This window comes from Ambystoma mexicanum, chromosome 4p (assembly GCF_040938575.1).
Source record: "Ambystoma mexicanum isolate Mex_15411 chromosome 4p, UKY_AmexF1_1, whole genome shotgun sequence".
Lineage (NCBI taxonomy): Eukaryota > Metazoa > Chordata > Amphibia > Caudata > Ambystomatidae > Ambystoma > Ambystoma mexicanum.
Genome location: NC_090927.1, coordinates 821,652,724 through 821,677,493, shown reverse-complemented (window position 1 = coordinate 821,677,493; position 24,770 = coordinate 821,652,724). Strand labels below are relative to the sequence as shown.

At 48.8% G+C, this 24,770-nt stretch overlaps 1 protein-coding gene across 1 annotated transcript in view; it reads left to right on the top strand.

Moving 5' to 3' along the window:
• LOC138453489 (desmin-like) overlaps positions 1 to 24,770 on the top strand; it is a 113,102-nt gene that overhangs the window by 61,122 nt on the left and 27,210 nt on the right. The gene's annotated exons all lie outside the window — the stretch shown is intronic.

Here is a 24,770-nt window from a genome sequence, read left to right as displayed (position 1 = left end):
TCAGCAGACTCCATCAAGTGGATCAAGTCTTTCCTTTCCAATCAAATCATGAGGGTGTTCTCCGACAACGCGGTAGCCCCCCAGTCCCTGTGACTTGTGGCGTTCTGCAGGGCTCTTGTTTGTCACCCACACTCTACAATGCCTTCACTAAATTACTGTTTGATAAACTTGACAACATGGGTATTACGTACACAAACTATGCGGACGATACGCAAATACTTATACCCATTACCCGATGCCATGACACTGACTCCAAAAACCTAAACAAGATATATCTGGACATCCAGGCATGGATGGCGCTCAATGAATTGTGTCTCAATGATGACAAAACCGAGTTAATCCTCATTGGCAACAAAACTAAACTCAGCAACCTCCCCCAGATTTACAAATCTCTCAATATCGACGGTAACACTATTACAGTCGCCAAGGAAATAAAAACTCTGGGGGTATATATCGACTCCTCCCTTACCTTAAGCAGACAGGTCAACGCTGTTGTCTCTTCAGCAGCATACACCGCCAAATTAATGAGTCAGCCGACCGTTGCTCTCTGATGACAACACTATCACCCTAGCTAGAGCCTTGATATTATCCAAGATAGATTATTGCAACACACTATTTGCAGGTAATAGTTCAAGAAACATCAAAAAACTACAGGTTGTCCAAACAACACTGTCAGAGCTGCCCTTAACATTCCTAGACACAAACACATTTCCTCCATCAGGAGGAAGATTCACTGGCTCCCTGTCCAGGACAGAATTAATTTCAAAATCCTAATGCTCACTCACAAATGTATTACAAACAAAGCACCCCCATACCTTAGTAACCTCATCCGTAAAGTCCACTATAACAGGCCAACCTGGCCCAATACACCAATCTCCTCACCATTCCCAATTACAAAAGAAAGAAAGCTGGCGGAGCTAGCTTCCCTACGATAGCTCCCAAACTGTGACGTGCCCTCCCTACTCATCTCAGAAACAACACCTCCTTCTGGTCCTTCAGAAAGGACCTAAAGACATTATTCTTCAGAACAGACCTCCTGCGTTAGCTACCTACACACCAGTCGCTTACCTGTTCAACCTGTATATAACTGTATATAAATGTATATTGTACTTCATGTAAAAGGTTTACTGTGCAACCATGATGATATGTCCCAAACTACTGTAACCATCTTCTTAAGTATGTAACATCGGCTAGTTGCCTCCGGGCTTCGAGCGTGATACAAATGACAAAACAAATAATTAGTTTCCCTCGGCTCTGGAGGGGCCAACTCGCTAAACTTCTAGAGTACAATCCCATATCAGACCAACTTGCATAAACATTGTCCCACAGCTTATGGATCCCACTTGATGTGAGCTCTTCAGTGGGTCCCTTCAGTTCCTTGTGTTTATTTAGGGACGATGATCAGTACCTCGGGAAGCTAAGGCCACAATAACAAGCAAGGTGAGGTGGAGATGCTGGGTAGCCCTTGTGTACCCCCTCCTGGTCCAACGTTGTGAGTTGAAAATGTCTCCGGTACCCAGGGTCTCCCAATCCCCACCCCTTGCCCCTTATATGTGACATTGTCACACCATGAAAAGCGTTACAGAGCTAGCCCATGATATAATTTTATGCGGTGGGATGAACAGGATGTTGTCTGCTTTGATGTAGGCATCAATTTTTTGTAGGATCTTGCTGATCTTGATGGCAGTGGATTTTTCGATTGAGTGTAGTATGGGAGGGTGAGGGTGGGGGTTTGATACACTGTTTAACTGCCTTCAAGAGAGCCCTGCCTTTGTTGTTGGCTTCAACTATGATATTTGGCATTAGGAATCTTTTTCTGTGGTGATAATATGTCTGTTAACAGTTTCAGCATTCTTTAAGTAGGGGTAGGTCAGATATAGTTTTGGAATTTAGGTTTTTGCTAATGTTGTGTTGTTGTGTGTACCAAGAAGCAGATAGATTGGGTCAGATGGTCATTGTTTCTCTGTGGCATGTATATTTATGTTTTGTTCAGGATGTTGAATGCTGCTAGTACGGTTTACACTCTCTGTTGTTAGGTCCTGACTGGGTGACAGTGAGGTTCATAAGGTCTGTGAGGGGTTCCAAAAGGAAGTCTTTGAAGGGCCAGCATGTTTGCTTGATATGCTTGGGTTGGGAGCAATTGGTTGAGGTATAGTGGTGGATAGTGAACATTATGTTGAGGTATTCAGACCAATCGAGAAGTAGTCATGTGTTGTATTTGAGGAGCAGTAAGGCTGTTTTGATGAAGTCCAGGATGTTGCTTAGTTGTGAGGTTGGTTGTTCGCATGGTGAAGATCAGTGTGTCTGGTAGGTTAAATAGGGCCTTCTTCATGGTGTTGGCAGCAGTATTACCTAGGAGGTTGATGCCCGAGAGGAAAATGTTGATGCGTGTGAGGGCCATGGCTCATGGTGGTGACCTGGTCAGTGAAGTCATTGATGAACGTTGTGATGGTATTCGTTGGTTTGTAAATGAGGTGGAACGAGACAGCATCAGTGAGAGAGAGAAGGAGCAGGAAATTGCAGTAGTATCTATTAAAGGAGCTGATGGTGGCTGCTTCCTGTCTGATACAATGAAAAACAAAAATTCCCAAAAGCTGTAAACTGAATTAGAAATAAATCCTCATTCTTATTCTAAACTGGTATCATAAGATATCCTAATTAGAATGCCCTTTTGAACGAAACTTAATTATAAGAGAAAGCAAATAACAAACAAAAAAACTGATGTAAACAAAATCTTGCTATATTTCAATACTAATTGACAAAAATTCATGTAAACAAAAACAATGTGTATGATGTTGTTTGTATTATAACAATTAAACAAATTTGTTTTAACAACTAAGGAAACTTCACAACAAGAAACATATAAAATGTACAATTGTAAGTGAATCGTGAGTTCATGAATGTGTCGTAAATCCATTTACAAGTCTGGAACAGTGAAAGAAAATATACATTGCCATAGAAATAATAATAAAAAAATATATATATGTCTCCATACATGAGAGAAAGTTTTCTAAAAAAAACACAACAAAGTGGACAATGAATGTCAAAATAAACAAGTCTAACAATACATAAATATTGAGAGAACAAACAGTAAATGTTGAATAACAGGTCTGCCTACGTAAAATTCTATAGTAACAAGGATCCAAACCAAGTTGGATAGGGTTCAAGATGAGTTAAATTCAGGGAACCTAGAGAAAGAGTTCCACCTATCAAGGACCCAGTTTACGTTTCGGCTGGGCCACCTGTCGGCCTTCAAAATCTGAAAATACCTTCCTCGGGGCAGAATGGAAAGAAGTAGCCCCTAGGGGAAGCAGACAAAAAAGACATCAACAGGCCGATTCATGGAATCAATGTGCGCCGAAAAAACGGCGCACGCGTGCAAAAACGTGCGATTCACAGTGAAATAGCGAAAATCGCAGTGCAAGTGCGATTATCGCACAGAAAACATTGCACATCAATTCATGGAAGTCCGTGCACGCGCAAAATATGGGATGTGCGCTAAAAAAGTGCGCGGCGCACGCTGGCGCACGCTGGCGCACAGGTCATCGAACGCCGTGCGATAAGGCCACAGCGAATTCGCACATAGCGCGGCGCACATAACAAAAGTAGGCGTAACACAGGGCGTCACACGCAGAATGGGGAACAACTCGTGAAAATGTGGGCGTCACGGGGGAAGTACAGGAGGCAAGTGCGCAGAACGCCCACACGCTCGCCTGCAACACGTATTCATGGAATCGAATAGGGAAAAACAGCGCACGGCCAAAGACGCGCACAGGCCCAGACATGTCCGCCACACGAAAGCAGGCGGTAGCGTCCCTGCGCAGGAAAAAAATGTGCACCAGAGAAGGCCCACACGCGATCGGCCCTGGGGGAGCGTGTGCGTGTATCTCAGAGGTGCGCGAGAAGTTTCACACGCGATCAGGCCTGGGGGAGCGTGTGCATGTATTTCAGAGGTGCGCGAGAAGTTTCACACGCGATCCGGCCTGGGGGAGTGTGTGCGTGTATTCCAGAGGTGCGCGAGAAGTTTCACACGCGATCGGGCCTGGGGGAGCGTGTGCGTGTATTTCAGAGGTGCGCGAGAAGTTTCACACGCGATCGGGCCTGGGGGAGCGTGTGCGTGTATTTCAGAGGTGCACGAGAAGTTTCACACGCGATCGGGCCTGGGGCAGCGTGTGCGTGTATTTCAGAGGTGTGCGAGAAGTTTCACACGCGATCGGGCCTGGGCTAGCGTGTGCGTGTATTTCAGAGGTGCGCAAGAAGTTTCTCACACGCGATTGGCCTGGGCGCATGTATTTCAGGGGTGCGCGAGAAGTTCCACACGCGATTGGCCTGGGCGCGTGTATTTCAGGGGTGCGCGAGAAGTTCCACACGCGATTGGCCTGGGTGCGTGTATTTCAGGGGTGCGCGAGAAGTTCCACACGTGATTGGCCTGTGCGCGTGTATTTCAGAGGTGCGCGAGAAGTTCCACACGCGATTGGCCTGGGCGCGTGTATTTCAGAGGTGCGCGAGAAGTTCCACACGCGATTGGCCTGGGCGCGTGTATTTCAGAGGTGCGCAAGAAGTTCCACACGCGATTGGCCTGGGCGCGTGTATTTCAGAGGTGCGCGAGAAGTTCCACACGCGATTGGCCTGGGCGCGTGTATTTCAGAGGTGCGCGAGAAGTTCCACACGCGATTGGCCTGGGCGCTTGTATTTCAGGGGTGCGCAAGAAGTTTCACACGCGATTGGCCTGGGCGCGTGTATTTCAGGGGTGCGCGAGAAGTTCCACACGCGATTGGCCTGGGCGCGTGTATTTCAGATGTGCGCGAGAAGTTTCACACGCGATTGGCCTGGGCGCGTGTATTTCAGGGGCTCGCGGGTGTTTTCCCACGTGATCGGGCCTGGGGGAGCGGGGTATGTGTATTTCAGGGGCTCACGGGTGTTTTTACACGCGATCGGGCCTGGGGGAGCGGGGTGCGTGTATTTCAGGGGCTCGTGGGTGTTTTTACATGCGATGGGGCCTGGGGGAGCGGGGTACGTGTATTTCAGGTGCTCGCAGGTGTTTTTAAACGCGATCGGGCCTGGGGGAGCGGGGTACGTGTATTTCAGGGGCTTGCGGGTGTTTTTACACGCGATCGGGTCTGGTGGAGCGGGGTACGTGCATTTCAGGGGCTCGCGGGTGGTTTTACACGCAATCGGGCCTGGGGGAGCAGGGTACCACTCACCGTCTGCCTTGCGTGTAGAAGAACGCGTAGCCAACACCCACCCGCTGTGAAGTAATAGCGTGTGAACCCCAACGCCTGCAAAACACACGCACCGCACCCCACGAAAAGCAACGCCCGTGCGCGATACGTCACAGACACGCATACGCGCTAAGGGCCTTTGGTCCAATGGAATCGCGTATCCGTGCTGACGCGCTTACGCGCTAAGGGCCTTTCCTCGATTCACACGCTGACGTGCAGAATTTTCATGTGCCAAATCACTCCGTATCAAGCTGGCCACACGTAAGCACACGGAAGACCACGCTCCTGCCCAAAAGGCCGAATTACTGCCCCCCAGGTCCCCGAGCAGCCTCCCACGAGCTATCTGCTGCTGCTGCCTGCCTGCTGCCATTGTGCCCTGCCATTTGGTGCCTGCACATCAGCCATCTGCAGGGGTCCAGTTGCTGTGTCCACCCCTGCTGGAACAGAACACTCCCGACTGGGATACCATCGCTCCACAGCCCAGCCCCAGGACCCAGTTGCCCACCCACGCCTGCCTCGGGGGTCGCCATGTCGGGGCAAACACCATCCGAGACCACTGGCGACCCCCAGCCAGAGGGGCAGAGGGCCACCAGCTTCAGTCAGAAGGAAGTTGGTGTCCTGGTGGAGCTTGTCCTGGGGCATTATGATGCCCTCTTCGGATCACCACGCGCCGACAAGGAAGGATGGGACAGGATCTGGGACGACTTTGTGGTTGCCATCAACGCGGAGGGGGTGGCAACCCGCAACATCAAGCAAGTCAAGAAGCGCTGGGAGGACTTCAGGTCCAGGACCCTCATGAAGGTCCGGCGCCTCGTGGAGGGGGGCCGAGGCAGCATGAGTACCATCCAGCTGAGGGTCCTGGAACGCGTACACCCAGCGCTCCATGCCCAGATCCTTGATAGGCAGACCCGTCTGGAGTCGAGCGGTAAGTGGCCAAGCATTGCTGTGTGAGACAGGGCATGTTGCAGCGTTCTGGTTGTCTGTGAAGCACACGGTTGGTGTATGTGTTTAAATGTAACATGGGGAGCCCTATGCGGAATGGACACATGAGAGCATACCAGTCTCTGTTCCTGGACATGGGTGCTGATGCCATGTACATGTATGGTGTCCATGTCTGTGTTTCTGACCTGCGTGTCTGTGACTTGTGGATGCCATGGATGCATGACACATGTCTGTGACAATGTTCAGATTCACTGATGCAGCCTAGTTATCCTTGCATCCACTGTGTCTGGGGAGTACGAGTCCAGATGGATGAAAGTACGTTGAAGTGTGTGCATGTGATAGGCATGACCCATGATGCATGTGAGTCCAAAAACAACATTGTATGCTTCAAGAGTCCCTTGGACATGTTTGCTTATGTCCATAGCATGCGCCATGCCTGTTACTGCATGTGTTTTGCCTGTACTGACCCATGTGTTGTGGAGGGACATGATGGAAGTGATCTTTGACAGTGCCACTCATCTGCTATTGCTTCCTGTCTAGGGGACCATTGTACAGTACCCTGATGCTTGTGTTCTATGTTTCCCTCTACACAGCGCAAAGTGAAGAAGAGGGCGGAGACGGCGCTGTGGAGTTAAGCGGCGGGGATGCCCCCACGGCTGCAGCGGAAGGGGTGGGTGAGCCCCCACAGGGGCTTGCAACGGCGGAAGACGGTGTGGAGCCATCCAGGTTGGTGGTTTCCACAGAGGAGGAGGAGGCCGCTACTGAGCCGCACATGGAGCCTGGTCGGGGCATCCCTGCTAGTGCAAGTGGTGTAGTCCAGGGGCAGGGGCAGGAGGCAGCACAGGTCGCCGTGGAGGTGCCTGTGCATGTCACTGTCCCTGACACTGTGACTGCACCACCATGCACCAGCAGGGATGCCCTATCCCAGTCCCGTCCGCAGGTAGGGGGGATGTCATCTGACTCCCCTTCACCTGCGGACGAGGGGACCCCTGGCCATATGGAGAAGGTCCTGATTGGTGTCGCGTTGCGCACGGCTGTCATTCGTGATGAGGTGCGTCACGAAGAGCACCGTGCCAACGTGGCCCAGTTGGGAGCGGTCATGGTCGGGGGTCTCGTACATGTGTCGGGCACTCTGGCGACCCTCTCCTCCTCTGTGGAGGCTATGCGCCAGTCGTACTCCATGCCGTCTTCCGGCCCAGATGCCACCAGGGCCCCCTGTGGACCTGCCCCGACCATTGCAGCCACCTCGGTGGGGATCCCATCCCTGCCACAGTCGGGAGTCGGAGGTCCAGCAGGGGTGGACACACCAGCAACTGGACCCCAGCAGATGGAGGATGTGACGGCATCATCGGGCAGGGCACGTGCACGACGGCGTCGGTGGTTTCCATCAGCCTGGATGCCGTCCTGCTGGCACAGGCAGTTGCGTCGGAGGCAGTGGCAGGCTCGACGTGGGAGGCATCATGGCTCGGGGCCATCAACATCAGGGGTGCAGGCATCGGCCGGAGGGCAGGAGAACCCTGGAATGGGAGTGGCTTCCGTGTGGGAGCGGTTGGGCCAGCAGATAGGTGCGGAGCGGCAGCGTGCAGAGGAGGAACGGCTCACTATGGTCAGGGCGGAGAACTCCATGCGGAGGGCGCTGAGGCAGGCTGAGTGCCTCGAGGGTCTTCGCAGGGAGTTGGAGCTGGGCACTGCATTATCCCTGCGGGACCTCGCGGCGAGGGAACATGCCCGCCTCCAAGCCACTGAACAGGAGTTCGATGATGCCCTGGCCCATGACAACAACCAGTGAGCCGTCGGACTAGCCCGCTGCCCTTGTAAATAGTTATGTAGTTAGTGTTAGGTTTCCTTTGCTTTTTTATTTATTTTGGACCTTTTGGACAATGGGCCACATTTTTGTATATAGTTTTATTTTATTAGGTAGTATTTTTATGTAGGTTTCATTTCTTCAGTTGGGATCATGGACCCTGGTTTGTTTACCTGTATATAGTTGACTGTTGGATTTTATTCTTTTTTTTTTTTATTTACCCATGGAGCAATGGTTTTCGGTTTTGTTTTTACCTTGGATTTACTTTCTTGAACTGTAACTTTGGACACCTTTCCTTTGGATTATGATTTGTCGTTTTTCATTATTTTACGGACATGCTGCTTTTGGTTTTTGATTCCCATTGTCATTTGTTTATTTTTAATTCCATTTATGCTGTTTTTAATAAAAAAATTTCATCAAACTTTAATGTGTAGTATCATCTCATTGGTATCATGCATATCATGATGGGTTTTGAGATACACTGACACCAATTGGGTGTATGTGAGAGCCATGTGTTCATTTCCAAACTTGCTATTGGGGTTCTATCATGTCATTGCCATTTCTAAGTGGGTGGATGCAATACTCGAGTGGGTGTTTTGCATTTGGAGGCTGACCATAAAGGCCAGGGAGCTAGATTGTGATGACATGTTGGCTGGGGGACATGTGTGGGGGCCTGCTGGCAGGTGCCCCGCAATGCTGGGGGGTGGGGGTGCAGGGGGACATGAGTGGGGGCCTGCTGGCAGGTGCCCCGCAATGCTGGGGGGTGGGGGTGCAGGGCGACATGAGTGGGACATGAGTGGGGGCCTGCTGGCAGGTGCCCCGCAATGCTGGGGGTGGGGGTGCAAGAGGACATGAGTTGGTGATCAGTAGTGCAAGAAGACATGTGCCTTTGCTGGGGGGCATGCCCATGTTGGGTGGGCTGCCTGCGGGACATGACCAGGGATGCAGGGTAGTCCTCTGTGGTGTGGGCTGCCTGCAGGGGCCGTGGAGGGTGTACAGGGGACACCTGGGGGGACCCACACTGCCAAATCACATGTAGGACTCCCCGGCACCCCTGAAATACACGTACCCTGCTGATATCGCGTGTGAAAATTCTCGCGCACCCCTGAAATACACGTACCCTGCTGAAATCGCATGTGAAAATTCTCGCGCACCCCTGAAATACACGTACCCTGCTGAAATTGCGTGTGAAAATTCTCGCGCACCCCTGAAATACACGTACCCTGCTGAAACTGCGTGTGAAAATTCTCGCGCACCCCTGAAATACACGTACCCTGCTGAAATCGCATGTGAAAATTCTCGCTCACCCCTGAAATACACGTACCCTGCTGAAATCGCGTGTGAAAATTCTCGCGCACCCCTGAAATACATGTACCCTGCTGAAATCGCGTGTGGAACTTCTCACGCACCCCTGAAATACACACACACGCTCCCCCAGGCCCGATCGCGTGTGAAAATTCTCACGCACCCCTGAAATACACATACCCTGCTGAAATCGCGTGTGGAACTTCTCGCGCACCCCTGAAATACACGCACACGCTCCCCCAGGCCCGATCGCGTGTGGAACTTCTCACGCACCTCTGAAATACACGCACCCAGGCCAATCGCGTGTGGAACTTCTCGCGCACCTCTGAAATACACGCAGACGCTCCCCCAGGCCCGATCGCGTGTGGAACTTCTCGCGCACCCCTGAAATACAGGCGCACAGGCCAATCGCGTGTGAGACTTCTCGCGCACCTCTGGAATACACGTGCCCAGGCCAATCGCGTATGGAACTTCTCGCGCACCTCTGAAATACACGCGCCCAGGCCAATCGCGTGTGGAACTTCTCGCGCACCTCGGAAATACACGCGCCCAGGCCAATCGCGTGTGGAACTTCTCGCGCACCCCTGAAATACATGCACACGCTCCCCCAGGCCCGATCGCGTGTGGTACTTCTCGCGCACATCTGAAATACACGCGCCCAGGCCAATCGCGTGTGGAACTTCTCGCGCACCTCTGAAATATACGCGCCCAGGCCAATCGCGTGTGGAACTTCTCGCGCACCTCTGAAATACACGCACCCAGGCCAATCGCGTTTGGAACTTCTCGCGCACCCCTGAAATACACGCACACGCTCCCCCAGGCCCGATCGCGTGTGGAACTTCTCGCGCACCTCTGGAATACACGCGCCCAGGCCAATCGCGTGTGGAACTTCTCGTGCACCCCTGAAATACACGCACACGCTCCCCAGGCCCGATCGCGTGTGGAACTTCTTGCGCACCTCTGGAATACACGCGCCCATGCCAATCGCGTGTGGAACTTCTCGTGCACCCCTGAAATACACGCACCCAGCCCGTTCGCGTGTGAAACTTCTTGCGCACCTCTGAAATACACGCACACGCTCCCCCAGGCCAGATCGCGTGTGAGACTTCCCGAAACCCATAATACACGTTCCCCGCTTTGCGTTTGCTGTTTGCCAGTCCGGTAAACTGGTACAGGGTTGGCGCAGCCCTTTGCGATGGTTTTGCGATCTTGATGGCTTTTCCTTGCGCGAGGGCGTTCTTGGGGGCGTAACTGGCGCTGCTGCAGGGTCGCTGCGCCACTCTGCGCCACGTCTGCTTTTGGAGGCGAGAATCCATGAATACGCTGTGTGCGGAAATTGATTTTATCGCACGCGGCTGGCGCAGACATTCGCACGGGCATGCTGTGCGCCAGCCGCGTGCGACACTTTTGTGAGGAATTCCATGAATCGGCCTGCAAGTGTTTTTATAAAAAAAACATAAAAGTGAAAATTTGGTTTTGTTTTTACAAAAAATATGTTTTCATCTGCATCTCTTAGTATGTTAAGTTAGGGCCTAAGGGCAACAAATTAATAACTAAATTTGACATTAAAAAGACTCCTAATTAGAAATACATGTGCGGAAAAAGCCTTACCCAATGCTACTGGGGGAATTCCCGGACAGAAATTATTCGACACAGGTCAACACCGTGGCGGGCAAGCGTGTCACATCAGATTCTGGATGTCTAGGACAGCAAACAGCAACTTCTGTGCACTGTATGGATAGATGAGTGGTGCCAATTACATAATGATCGCTTAAGTTTTCATGATGAAAAAGTGGACACTTTGATACAAATGGAAAATGACCTACATTAAAACTAAATGTGTAATAGTCACAGGGAGCCTGGTGGGGTATTGTAGTGAAACAGCTCCGAGCTTGGATTGAAATATATAACCTTCGTTGATCTAGTGTAAACAAAAAGATTTTGTCTGCTAGTTAATTATATTCGAGTGCAGTCGAAGTAGTTGCTACATCTGCAACCAAAATCATGTATTTTATAAATCTGATACAAGACCTGGATGACCTGCAGAGGATAGCAAGTCCTCCTTTGAACCTGTGATGCCTGGTTCTGAGTTGAATGTTGTAGCTTTTGTAGGAGAAGATGTCCGGGATGCGAGTAGAGGTGGGTGTTAGCCATGTTTTATGGATGAAAAGTGTTTCCATGTTGTGGTTAGTGATGTTGCATGCAATTCTGTCTGCGGGGTGAGCTTGCTCAACAGTCATTGATGAGCTTCAACTTCCAGGTTCTTTTTGGGTTTGCTGTGTGGTTAGTCTGAGGGTGATGTGGACAAGTTATTATGGTGTGTGGCATGTTATCATCTGTGGAGTGCAGTGCTTGCACTGTCCATTGATGTGATTGTGGGCTTGCCATGAGTGGGCGGAGACACATGGTCTAAGGCTTACCTGGGGTGCAGGGAGTAAGGGTCACAACCCTTTCCGGGGCCTAACGGATTGGAACATGAATTGCCATTGTCTTAGTCTTCCCTTTCCATATGCATGCCTGGGCAAAAGAGACCCTGTGAGCTAGGACTTAACAAGGGAAGGGGGAGGGCAAGGCTGGCAAAAAGAGCAAGGAAAGAAAGGTGAAACAAAGGAAAGCAGGGATTTTCTGGTGAGCAGGTGTAAGGGTGTCTAAGAAGGAAGCTGACACAATGGTGGCATGGTGGTTGGCAAATACTTCTATTTGTACGCAAAGAAACCCTCACTATCCCTATCTTCTAAGAGGGGTTTCCCTGCTTCAAACTAATGCTAGAAATGGGCTGTCAGAATGTCCTTTGAAATCAAACTCCACCATCCTGTGTCACAACCTACTTCTATCCCTTACATCACAAATAAAGAATAGGCCAACAGAAATGTTCCTACTCCAGGAGAATGACTGCCTTCTCCTGGTAGGTGGGTGGGACTCTCGAAAACTTCTTTGGCAAAAACGATGCCAGGTGGAATGACTCCCTTTCCCTGTCTTGTGGTTCCAACAAACCCTTACAACAGTCAACTTTCGGAAACAGGAGAATGACTCCCTTCTTCTGGTATTGGTTCATTCGCTCCAATATAGTTCACGCAAGATCCAGTTGTAATGACTCCCTCCCCCTGGTGTCTCTTGATCAAAAGGATTTTCATTTTCCTTCAACTTTCAGAAACAACAGAATGACTCCTGGTATTGCCAAAATCCCAAGTACTTCTCAGGGCCTCACTGGACTCTTCCCTGCCACTGCGACGAGAATGCTTTCCTTGGATACTTAACATACTTCTGTTGGGGTACCAGACCCTTCTCTGGTGGGCAGTGGGTTTGTTGCCGCCACTGTGATGAGGAAGTACTCCTCTGATGCTAATTATACTTGGTTTAGGGTTTCAAGCCCTTCTCTGGTAGTCAGTGGGCTTTTGCTGCCACTGTGATGAGGAAGTTCTCCTCTTATGCTCAATATGCTTGCATTCGGGTCCCAGGCGCTTCTCTGGTGGTCAGTGGGCTTGTGGCCACTGCGGTGAGTAAGTTCTCCTCTGATGCTTGATGCACCTTCCCAGTAGTTTGACAGTTACTACTGGGTCAGCTGTGAGCCTTGCGAGCCTGCCTCTTTTCCACCCTGTTTACCCTCAGGATCTCTCATACTCCTGTTACCTTGGTTGGGACTTCAGTTCGCCACCCGGCTTCCTGGGACTGTTGAGCATCTCTCCAGGTCTTCGGTCCTCTTACCTTTGCCTCTGCAGCAGTGCAGTGCGGCAGCTTCACGCTCCCCTGAACTGCTCGACTAACTCTTTCTGCGTTGCTCCACTGGACCCACAGAGAACTCCTGCAGCACTTTGCCGGCGTCCTCCGATAGTGATTGACTCTGGTTAACCGTCAGGATTCGAAACTCGCGCTCACACCTGCTGCCTCTCCCGGCTAGGCTTGACAAAGTCTTTAGTCCTTCTTCTCTTCTTATACAATGTTGCCAGTCTTGCCCTGGCGGATTGTCAAATTCCTTTGTTGTTCTTGATGGATTGATCTTCATGCATCCACGGGGCCACTTCGTGGCAGTACTAGCACATCAAGTAATCTTCATGTCTCCTGTGCTCTTCTTCGTCCTGGCACTTTCTGTTGTGGTTGTTTCGCCTACACTACAGAAATACATGGATCTACTTCCAACAAAGTCGTTTGGCATGAAGGGTGGGAGGTGGTTAGGGAAGGTTGGGGTGTGACACTGGCCAATGGGTTATACACTAGGTGATCGTCCTTATTCCCAGAGGGAGAGTCCCTCCCCATGAGGTCTTCCCGCATTGTACCACCCACAGGGGGAATATTGGGCATGGGACGCACCTCCCTAGCCTCATGGGAAAGGGCTTCCCTTGCGAATCGTCACATACCCTTAACCTAATGATACTGGCTGCCCCATCTCCCTCTAAGGCAGTGGAATTCAAACCTTTTCATACTGAGTCCCCCCACCCGCTTGAGTAAAAATATTGTTTTGAATCAATTGTGTCTTCCCACGTATCTTTAGATAGATATCCTCTCCAGCTTAGTTGCTTCAGATAAGGTTTTCAGTAGAGGGCGCTGTGCGTCGATGTGGTCGACTTGATGTCCTTCATTTTGTGATCGACGTCATTACTGGTACATATAGCACAGTTCGGTTTTTCCGCGATAGCGGACGCTTCAATAAATGACGGCACGCTTCCGTTCCAGTGAAAACTGCTAAATTTTTGAATAACGATGGCCTCATCTTCAACACCATCGACTTTGAAGACCGCATTAAAAAAATGCCATGATTGCAGCGCTAAAATGTCACTCACAGATCCTCATCGAGTGTGTCTGTGGTGCCTGGGCATTCAGCATCGGACGGCAGATTGTGGGTCCTGTCAGTCTATGGTAAGGCTTTGAAAGAGCGAAAAGGAAAATTAGCTGTGGGTAGGCCTCTTACTAAATACCCCTCGACGACTATTTTGAAAAAAGCGACTCTCCTCGAAGGAAACACTCCACAAAGTACTTTTGATCTAGGAGTGAATCTCACCAGAAAAGGCGACAAAGATCACTTTCCACCTCTTCATACAATTAATCGCCTGAGAGGAGTATTACATGCCCAAACAAATCGTCAACTCCTGCTTGGTCGGAGTAATTCAGACAAGAAATGTTGAAAATCTTCAAGAAGACGGCCTAACCCCCTCTAAAGAGCATGTTAAAAGCCATGCTCCTCTCACGCCTGTTAAAGCCGACAAGGAAAGGGCTAAGGAAAACTCCTGTGTGCCCTGGAGCCCGGGGCATAAGTCAGAAACCCCACGAGAACCATTGAGTTTTCAACTCGATGAAAAGTCGTCGAAGACTCCATCGAGTCGGGGTTAAAGCCCCTCCAGGGCTCTGTCGACACCAAACTCGTCGAGGACAACACCTTTTGCATCAAAACCACCAATGCCATTGGTGTCGAAACCATCAACGCCACTGTTGCCAAAACCTTCAACATCATCAACATCGAAGCCATCAACGTCTTTTCTCATGAATTACCCATGAATTACCCTCCAAGGAGGTTGAAAAATCGTACAAACCTTTTTCTAGAAACGATTTTTTCAAATCTTTGGGCCTCATTACGACTTTGGAGGTAGCCATGGCGCAATTAGCGCCATGGCTGCCTCCAAAATCGTGTCTGGGTCCGACCTGGTGGAGTGGGGACTTACCGGGACATTCTGCCCTTGGCGGACCTGGTAAGTCCCCATTCCAAATGCCCATAGGGCTCAATGGGAATGGGCAAGGCGCTAATTACGGGCCTGCTAATGGCAGGCCCGTAATTAGTGCCCTGGTCCCCCTAACGGGACCAGTAAGGGACGTGGGTCCAACCACACGTCCCTTGCGGTTCCCGCTAAGGGACCTCGGAATTGGCGGTAAGGGATTACCGGCACCGGTCTCCTTACCAGTGCCCGGTATCCCTTACCGTCCACCTCTTAATGTCTTCTATTTAAGAAGCCAACAAACAAATGAGGGACTCCAAGCGAAAAAATACACACGGTCGTGCTTGGGAGAAACAATTATATATATAAAGCAACTAGGAGACCGAGGTATAGGATCTTGTTTAGGTGAACAGGCAAGATTAGACCAAAAATAGCACAGGTGGTCAAAAAAACAACAAATGGATCGGTACAGACCAGATCACAAAATCGGAGATGAAAAAATTCAATTCACATCCTAAATTTAATAAAACATTTGCTTTTATTTAATAAAGAATCGCATAAGAATTGGAAAAACTACTAATGTTTCTTGTAACATTGAAGTAATAAAAATGCAATCCTTGAAAGAAATTAGTTCATGAATGTCCAAAGAATTACTCAGAACAATGTGCAACACAACCAGACACATACGATTCACCAATCACTCCATTCATACTAAAACTCATACACATCTAAAATTCATACCTCAAATACAATGGTGAAACACACAAATACATTAACACAAATGGACTAGTTACACAAGATATTGTAGCACCATGTTCAAATTCCAGTCAGTATCAAGCACTAAATTACTAGAAGGAATGTCCTGGAATTAGAAACGTTCAAGAGTCATATTAATTGACAATTTGGGCCACGCCAAGAGTGGGCCACTTAGAAAACTGACATGTTTCTTTCCATTTTCATAGTTATATTAATTATGTGGAAATTCATCAGGGTGACAGAAGTCATCAATGATCGATAGTACTGGGGTGTTGCAGACCTCCATAAGCCAGTCTTGTCCTGGCACTCTGCCATTGGCCAGAACACGGCATGCGCATCAATAATTGGATCAGACAAATGAAACTAGGCACAGTGTGACCAAGCGACAATCCTGGGAAAATATCCCTCGGATGCGTCAGTGCCAGCTGAAATTAGATTAGCAGCTAAGCTGTGGCATACGCCATCAGGTTACTGGAGCCACGTTCGCAAATGCAGAGACGGTCACAGTAGTGGTGGTCTGGTGGTAACATCTGCTTCTAAATCGGCGGCTTATGCAACCATTCTGCCAGGCAGGGATGATAAGCGCTTTGATGCTTGGGCTAGGAAAGTGTTTTCTGCTGGGAGCATGCTTAAGTCTGAAAATGCCACTTGCACCTTAGCCAAATTTGCGTTCACCCTGTGGGACTGTATAGCCATGGCGGCTGAGCATATTCCCAAAGGGGAAGAAAGAGCCAACTTCCTGAATATTGTAAGAGATGGAAAGGAGGCTATGTGTGAGTCTCTTCAATCAGGACTGGACTCTGCTGACAGCATCAGTAGAGCCATGCCGACCAGAACTGTGATCTGTTGGTTTGCGTGGTTGAGGAAGTCTGGATTTGCACCGGACAAGCATTCTAGGCTCCTCAACATGCCCTTTGACGGTACTCAGCTGTTTGGCAGCAAGGTTGACGAAAGCCAAGAGAAGCTGCAGACCTCAAAGGTGGCAGCAAAATCCCTTGGTGCCGTTATCAGACAGCCACTGCCATTTCACCCCAGTGGAACATCTTGGAGGGGTCACACTTTCTCAGATCCTTCAGGCCCTCCAGCACCAGGATTGGATGGTGTCATTGGACCTTCAGGATGCTTACTTCCTTGTGCCTTTCCATCACAAGCACAGAGAGTACCTAAGGTTCGCCATTAGTGGTTCTCACTATCAGTTTTGAGTTCTGCCATTCGTGCTGACACTCCTCCTGAGGGTTTTCACAAAGTTAATGGTGGTGGTGGCAGCAAGTCTTAGGAGAGGGGGGATTCATATTTACCTCTACCTGGACGATTGGCTGATCAGGGCTCGTTCTTCCGAACAGGCCCTGGAACATCTCAGCATAATCTGTCACTCTTTCCACAGACTGGATTTCTCCCTCAATTACAAGAAGTCCCACATGATACCATTTTAAAGGCTCCAATTCATCGGAGCAATCCTGGAGAGATCCTTGGGAAAAACCTCGCCACCCGAGGTGAGGGCTCAACACATACTGCAGATGGGCTCCAAATTCTAGAGTGCCCAGCGTGCTCTGGCCTCCGATTTTATGAGGTTGCTCGGCCTCATGGCATCCTGCATTTTCCTGTTGCCAGAGAATGTGATCCCTACAATGGGCCCTCAGGACACAGTGGTCCCAGTTCTCAGGCAAGATGTCAGATCTGATCCAAGTGCCAAGCATAGTCGCACAGGATCTGCAATGGTGGACCTGCGAGAACCACATACTGAAAGGGGATCCTTTTTGGCAACCCTGGGCTGAGATAATAGTAGTTAGATGCCTTACTCATGGGGTGAGGATCCCATGCCAACGATCTGACGGTAAACTGTCGTTAGTCCCCATCGGAGTCCAAATTACACATCGACCTCTTGGAGTTGAGGGCAATCCGACTTGCGCTGAAGGCCTTTCTGCCCTCTGTACGGGGAAAGAATGTCCTGATAATGACAGACAACACAGTGGCCATGTACTACCTCATCAAAAGAGGAAGTGTAGGATCTCTACCACTGTGCACAGAGGCAATGCAGCTCTGGTTCTGGGCAATTCAAGAAGGAATCTCCCTATGAGCAGTTCACCTAACCAGACAGGAGAACACAGAGGAGGACGCCCTGAGCAGGCAGAGCACAGTCCACCACCAGTGGGAACTAGCTCAGGAAGTCCTTCAAGAGATCTTCACACATTGGGGAACCAGTCAAGTAGATCTATTCATGACCAGTGTCAACCGGAAGTGCGAACTGTTCTGCTCCAGGGAATTTCCGCCAAGAGGAGCTCTGGAAGACACATCCGGTTTGGACTGGGAGTTTCCACTCCTATACGCGTTGCCTCCAGACCCCGCCATTCCTCACGTGATCAGGAGGTTGACAAAGTTCGGGAAATCCATGATCCTAATTGCTCCAGATTGGGCCATGAGAACGTGTACCCGGACCTTCTGGACATGTCCATCGGCCCTCCAATGCGTCTTCCACAAAGAGAGCACCTTCTCTCACGAGAGCAGGGTCAAGTTCCCCACCCAGAGGTCAAAACACTCGGCCTTCACTCATGGTTTCTTCTGAGAGGTTGAGATATACGGATTAGGACCTCCTGAATGACCTAATGGAGATTTTGCTTTCGGCCAGAAGGCCAGCAACTAAATCATTGTACTGCTGCCGTTGGAACAAATTCTGTAGCTGGTGCAGGGAAAATGATGTGGACCCTTTTCAATGTACTACACCTATTGTATTATCTTTTTTGTTACATTTGGCAAATCTGGGGCTCCAGATTGGGACCTTTAAATGATACTTGGTGGCGTTTTCAATCTTCAAGCACACGTCGGAGGAGGTTTCTTACTTCAAGATGCCATTAATCATTCAATTCCTAAAGGGACTGACTAACGTGGTCCCTCCATCTCCATTTCATGTTCCGATTTGGGACCTCTCATCCAAAAATTCCTTATGTGCACTCCTTTCGAGCCACTTCATTCATGTCCTTTAAGGCTATTGACCTTTAAAACCATCCTATTAGTTATATTACCATCAGCCCGCAATGTGAGCGAACTACAGGATTTATCTTGTAAGCGTACATATACTATTTTCTTTAAGGACAAGGTAGTTCTTAAAGTCAAACTAGCTTTTCTACCAAAAGTTGTATTAGACTTTCATTTATCCCAGAAAATGTTATTACCATCTGTTTATCTGCCTCCACATTCTAGAAAGTATGAGGAGAGATTGCATAGGCTTCCTCCAAGACAAGCACTTAGCTTTTACATTTCCAGGATGGCTAAGTTACGTCAGGATGACCAGCTTTTTGTTGGATACATAGGTCGCAAGTTGGGACTATCTGTTACGAAACAATCTTTGTCTACATGGGTGATATTTTGCATTACGGAATGCTACAGATTGACTGAGAAAAAGGTCCCCCAGAAGGCCTCAGTGCCCATTCTACAAGGGGCATGGCAACATCTTCTGCTTTACAGAGAGGGGTGCCGATACATGATATTTGTGTGGCGGCCACATATTACTGTCTGGACTCGTCTTCAGGTCAGGAAGGAGGGTTTGGTACGACAGTTGTACAAGCTGTTCATACCAATTCTTAAATGTTCATCTAAAATTCTTATTCCCTCCTCCAAAACTAACAATGCTTTGGGAGTCTATCTAAAGATGAGGAATTTGTGGAGGACACAATCCATTCGGAGAATGAGTTACTTACCCATGGTAACGTTCTTTCTATTGGATGTTCCTCCCACATATTCCTCATCGCTCCCTGAACCTAGCCCGCAGTAGAATTTCGGTGCATTACACTCTGCGCTCTTATACTGTCTTGGACACACTAATGCTGTTAATTGTGCATGAGGGCGTAAAAACAGAACTGAAGCTAACGGGCGCTGCGTGTGCTATATGTACCAGTGATGACGTCGACCTCGAGGCAGAGGCCCTCGAGGGATATCGAGTCGACTTCATCGACACACAGCGCCCTCTACTGAAATGTTTTTCCAAAGCAGCTAAGCTGGAGAGAGTATCCATCTAAAGATGAGGAATACGTGGGAGGAACATCCAATCGAAAGAACGCTACCAGGGGTAAGTAACCTGTTCTTCTGGGTTCCCCACCTAGGGGTTTGCCCATCTGGGAGGGCCAAAGGATGTCCGGGGGGACAGGCTCTTTAAAATATAAGCAGTATTTCTATTCCTTATATATTCTATTAAAAGCAGTCACCTTAATCCTTTTTTTTATATTACAAATAGTCTTTGTAATCCTTGTTTAAAGAATCTTGTCCCCCCTACCACCTGCACATCCTTTGGACCCCACTATGGGTGCCAGACCCTAGTCTGAAGTCCACTGCTGTAAGAGAAATCGGGAAAGGAAATCGACATTTCCCTGTTCTTTGCCTTTTCTGTGTTCTACACCAAAACAGAAAGGCTGTATGGAGATCAAGCATCCAGCGCATTATTCGTGCGTTCGTGTCTTTCCTTAAACTAAGCCAGGTGAGTGGATATTGGTTGGTTACGAACTTAAATCTTCTCCCTATTAGATAGTATTTCACACACTGCCCATTTGATTGCCAGGGTTTCAAGCTCAATGGTTGCATAATTGGTTTCCCTTGGGAAGAGCTTACGACTGATGTATTAAACTGGATGCTCTATCCTGTCATTCTTGGGACAAAACGGCTCCTATTCCCACCTTGGAAGCATCCGTCTGAAGGATAAATTCCTTATTAAAATTGGGAACCTTCAGGATGGGCCCGCTGCACAGGATCTGTTGCAGGGTATTAAAGCTGGCTTGATCTTCCCTTTGCCAAAAGAGTTTTTGTGGCTCAGCATTTTTCAATTTGTCAGTGAGGCAAGATGTCATGGCCGAATAATTAGGAATGAACTTCTGGTAATACCTGGTAAGCCGCAAAAAGGTCCTCAGGTCTCGTGTGGTCTTTGCGGGAGGTGTTTCCTAACCTTTTTCAAATGGGGTTGGACTAATCCATTTCCCACAAAAGAATCCCAGATATTTGACCCTGATTGTGCTAGGTGACACTTTTTGGGATTAGCAGTAAGGCCTGCTTGCCTTACAGTGCGGGTGATTCCATATAAGTGAAACAGGTGCTCCTCCCAGGTTTTGCTGTGGATCACAATGTCGTCCAGCTATGCGCCACTGAAGTGACAAAAGGGACACAGTATCTGGTCAATCAGCCGCTGAAAGGTTGATGGGACCCCATGAAGTCTGAAGGGAAGAACTTTGAAGTGAAATACTCATCTGGGGGTGGAGAAAAACATCTTCATTTTATCAGAAGGTTTCATTGGCACCTGCCAATAGCCCTTCATTTGATCATTTGTGGAGATATAGACAGCTTATTCCAGTCTGTCGATTAGGTTGTCAATGCGAGGCATCGGATAGTTGCCAAACTGGGATACAGCACTCAACTTCCGGAAGTCTATTCAAAACCTCTATCTCTATATGGACCAGGTTTGGCCACCAGTACTATTGGCGATGGCAACAGACTCTGTGAGGGTTCAATTCTATCTGTGGCTAGCATTTTCCCCATGTGCTGGAGTACCACCTCCTTCCTTGTCTCCGGAATTCGGTAAGGCCTCAGGTTAATCACCTTACCTGGGTGTTTGTGAATATAGTGTTTAATCCCTTTCACTTGCCCTGGTTCGATTATTGAAGACATCCAGGAATTGATCTATTGGGTCTTGGATGTCCTGTTGTTGTTGCTCGGAAGTTCAGAAGGAACCAGACAATGTTCTGATTTCTTCTCTGCTAATTAGGTGGCCATTAAGATAGAAGAGCACTCTGCTGGGTCTTCCTTCCCCTCCTCTAGAAGGTTAATATGATATGTCTGGGTTTTCATTCTTCTGTTAGGCTGTGTAACCTTATAATTATAGGGGAAAATGTGGGGTTAAACCAGGCAAGTTGCAGCGCTTTGGAAACTATTTTTCAGCAAAAAAGTTCAAATTCATGGGTAGCTGCAATTTCTGCTCTAGTCAGGCCAACCCCCCACCTGATAATAATTCCACAGTTAAAAAGGGGATTTAGACCAGAGAGATTATGCTTATCCAGTTTGATAGAATAAGAGGACATTTTAATCCAACAGTTAAACCGTCAAAGCCCTCACAGTGAACACAAAATATAAAAACAACTTTAAAATTACATCAGACACGTCCTGAATTCAGTTTCCTTATTGTCCCAGCAGACACGTATTTCGTCCCAATCGGTCTTTGTCAAGGCAAACAATGGGCTTGAAATTCCTACAATTATCTAAATGAACACATTACAAAATACATCCAAATGAGAACATAGGCATCCAAAACAAGTTCCATCACCAGAATATATCATATAAAAAGGGTATAGACGGACATCAAAAACATAAACAAGAAAACAGAAAACAGATAAAGAATATATACGTCAATTTAAATGTGTGTATCTGTTTAACACATAGGTTCCCAATACAAGTTGTCATGCTGATGTGTCATGAAGGTGTACCCTATGTATTAGCATATTAATAATCTCATAATGTGTGTCCCCACAGTCTTAAATGAAAGCACTTTGATGTAATCATATCCAATATCTCAACTGTGTGCAGCTACATGCCCACAACCCCCAATGTTCCAAATAGCCCGTTAAATCCAGTGTTAAAATGTGAAGTGAAACCAAGCAATCAAAAAATCTAGAAATGGTATCCCCTCCCCTGGCTTGCGGTTCACACAAACCTTAACAGCAGTAAACTTTGGGAACCAGTAGAATCGCTCCCTTCTCCTGGTATTGGTCCACACGCTCCAATATAGTTCACACAAAAGCCAGGGAGAATGACTCCCTTCCCCTGGCGTCTCTTGATCAAAACGACTTTCAATTTCTTCACCTTTCAGAAACAGGTGAGTGGCACCCTTCTAATGGTATTGGCAAAGTCCCAAGTCCTTCTCGGGGCCTCAGTGGGCTCTTGCCTGCCACTGCAGGGAGAATGCTTTCCTTGGATACTTAATATACTTCTATCAGGGTCCCAGACCCTTCTCTGGTCGTCAGTGGGCTTGTTGCTGCCACTGAACGAGGAAGTTCTCTGATGCTCAAAACACTTGGATTAGTGTTGTAGACCCTTCTTTGGTGGTCAGTGGGCTTGTTGCTGCCACTTTGATGGGGAAGTTCTCCTCTGATGCTCAAAATACTTGGATGAGTGTCCTAGACCCTTCTCTGGTGGTCATTGGGCTTGTTGCTGCCACTGTGTTGAGGAAGTTCTTCTCTGATGCTTAATATTCTTGCATTTGTGTACCAGACCCTTCTCTGGTGGTCATTGGGCTAGTTGTGGCTATTGTGATGAGGAAGTTCTCCTCTCATGCTCGATGTGCCTTTCCCAGTAGTTTGACTGTTACTACTGAGCCAGCGGAGAGCCTCTCAAGCCTGCCACTCTTCCATCACTGTGTCCCCTCCCGGTCTCTTGTACCTCCCGTTACCTTAGTTGGGACTTTGGTACGCCACTGGGGCTTCCTGGGACTGGGGCATGTCTCTCCAGCTCCTGAGGCTTCTTCTCTTTGCCTCTACAGCAGCGCAGTGGCTCCATACTCTCCTAGACGGCTCAGCTTCCTCTTCCTGCATTGTGTTCGGGTCTGCTCCAGCTGGGCCCACAGAGAACTCACTCAGCACCACGCCAGCGTGCTCTGCTAGTGGTTCACTTCGGCTCACACCTGCTGCCTCTCCCACTGGGCTTGACAAAGGTCCTCATTACACGGTAGGCGGTAACGGTTTACCGGTACCTGTATTTTACCGGTACCGGTAAACCCTTTCCGCCTTAGTACGAGGTCCCTTTGTGGGTTGGGGATTTTAACGCCTGCTTTTTGCAGGCGTTAAAAACCAACCCGCAAAGGGACCCAGGGAGCTAATTACGGCACCGCAATTTGCGGTGCCGTAATTAGCGCCTTCCCCATTCCCATTATGCCCTATGGGGCAAAAATGGGAATGGGGAAGGGCAATGGTGGAAGGGGGAATTACCGCCCCTCCAACCTTGGAATGGGGCGGTAATTCCCCTTTCCACCAAGGCGGTGCCGGTATTTTACCGGCATGAACCATGGCGCTAATTGCCCCATGGTTCACCACCTACCGTGTAATGAGGCCCAAAGTCTTCAGTTCTTCTTTTCTTATTTCTACAATGTTGCCAGTCCCACCCTGGCAGATTGTCAAAGTCCTTTGTAGTTCTTGAGGGATTTATCTTCATGCATCCCCTGGGCCACCTCATACCAGTACTAGCACAGCAAGTAATCTTCATGTCTCCTGTGCTCTTCTTCGTCCTGGTACTTTCTGTTTTGGTTGTTTCTCCTACACTATAGAAATACATGCATCTACTTTCAAGAAGGTTTTTTGGCATGCAGGGGTTAAGGAAGTTTGGGGTGTGACATTGCCCAATGGGCTATACGCTAGGTGATCGTCCTTATCCCCACAGGGGAAGTGTCCCCCCATGAGGTCCTTCCACATTATACCACGCATAGGGGGACTGTTGGGGAGCACCTCCCTAGCCTCATTGGAAAGGGCTTTCCCTTGGAGAGACATGACTATACAAAGTGAATTGCCACACAGGGCAGAAGTCATGAACACTCTCTGTCTCTGTATCTCTCTCACTGGCTTTCGCTCACTGTTTCCTCTCACTCTCCCTCCTTCTGTCTCTCTCTTTAAACCATGGAGTAATTGGGGCTCATTATAGGTTTGGTGATATCCCGCCGATAAATCCCGAAGGATACCACCAAACAGTATACTGTTACCGGTGCCTGATCTGTCGGTTTGATCGGCAGATTACAGGTGCCTGCAATGTTATGTTAATCCCCATTCCATGGTGTCCATAGGACTTCATGGGGGGATCGCTGGTATTACTGGAAGTTGTTTTGCCGGTGGAGTGCCTGACTTACCTCCAGCTCTTGGCTGGAGGCAAATGAGGGCACCGCATCAGCAAGCTTGTAGTTTGCCGGTGCAGGAAGAGTGGCGGTAACAGACTTTTTTCCCACACCATCAAACTTGTAAGGAGCCCACTGAATCCAAAATAGTGTTTTTAGAATCACTCAATTGCAGAACAGGATGGAATGAAGGACTTGCAGGGAGCTACGCACCCACTGGCATATCTAATACCTGCCCCATTCGCATG